The following is a 1,570-nucleotide window of genomic DNA, read 5'->3' as shown; positions in this document are numbered from 1 at the left end:
TTCTTCATTGACCTGTTGGTTATTCAAGATCATGTTTTAAATTTCCATATATTTGTACATTTTCTCAAGTTCCTCTTGCTTATTTCTCCTTTAATTTCATTGTGGTCAGAAAAGATATATGCTATGATTTTTTCTGAAAAATGTACTGAGATGTTTGGGGCTTAACATGATCTACCTTAGGAAATGTTCCACGCACTGATGCGAAGAGTATGCATTCTGAAGGATGAAGTGTTCCTTAAATACCTATTAGGCCCAATTGTTCTGTAGTATAGTCTAATGTCAATGTTCCTTTGTTGTTTTTTTTTGCCCGGATGATCTGTCCATAGATGAAAGTGAGGTGTTCAAGTCTCTATTGCTATATTAGAATCTAGCTCTCCTTTTAGGTCTAATAATGTTTACTTTATATAACTAACTGGGTGGTCCAGCATTGGGCACTTGTACATTACAACTGTTATTTTCTCTTGTTGAATTGATCCCTTTATTATTAATTAGTAACTTTGTCTTTTTTATACTTTTTGAGTTAAAGTCTATTTACCTCATGCTTCCTTTCTGTTTTCATGGTATATTTTTTTCCATCCCTTTATCCTTCAGTTTCAGTTTATGTGTTTTTACTGGTTATCTGAATTTCTTGTAGACTGCATACCATTGATTATTTTTTCATCCTTTCTGCCTCTGTGTGTGTGTGTATGTGTGCGTGCGTGTGTGTACATTTGTTATGTTGCCCAGGCTGTTCTCAAACTCTTGGGCTCAAGTAAAAATCCCATCTCAGCATCTCGAGTCACTGAAATTACAGGCATGCCCCATACCCAGCTTAATAGAGGAATTTAATTCCCTTACAGTCAAGTTAATTATTGGTAAGCAAACATGTCATTCTGTTAATTTTTTGGTTGTTTTTAAATTTTTTGTTCTTTTCATCCTCTCTTTTTGTTCATCTTTATGGTTTGGTGGGTTTTTGGTGTTTGATAGGGTGTGATTCTCTTTTATTTCTCTTTGGGTATCTGCTCTGCTGTTGAGTTTTGCGCCTGTATATATTTTCCGGTTGGTAGTGATCATCTTTTTTTTTCTACTGTAGGACTCCCATAAGCATTTCTTGTAGGGCCAGTCTTGTGGTGATGAATTCTCTCAGTTTTTGCTTGTCATGGAAAGTCTTTATTTTCCCTTCATTTGTGAAGGATAGCTTTGCTGGGTATATTATCCATGGCTGACAATTGGTTTTTTTTTTTTCAGGACTTTGAATATATCATCCTATTTTCTACTGGTTTGTAAGATTTGGTGAATAGTTTGCTGGTAGTCTAAAAGGGATTCCCTTACAACTGACTTGATGCTTTTCTTTTGCTATTTTAATCATTTTCTCTTTAACTTATATATATATATTTTTTTAAATTTTTTTTCATTTATTATTTTTTTTTTTTGAGACAGGGTCTTGCTATGCAGTTCAGGCTGGCCTTGAGCTCACTTTGTAGCCCAGGCTGATCTCAAACTTGCAACAATCCTCTTGCCTCAGCCTCCCAAGTGCTAAGATTACAGGCACGCGCCACCACGCCCGGATTACTTTACACTTTTTTTTTTT

Source organism: Chinchilla lanigera, unplaced genomic scaffold, assembly GCF_000276665.1.
Source record: "Chinchilla lanigera isolate Chin_1 unplaced genomic scaffold, ChiLan1.0 scaffold00021, whole genome shotgun sequence".
Taxonomy (NCBI): domain Eukaryota; kingdom Metazoa; phylum Chordata; class Mammalia; order Rodentia; family Chinchillidae; genus Chinchilla; species Chinchilla lanigera.
Note: the sequence above shows the minus strand (reverse complement) of the source record.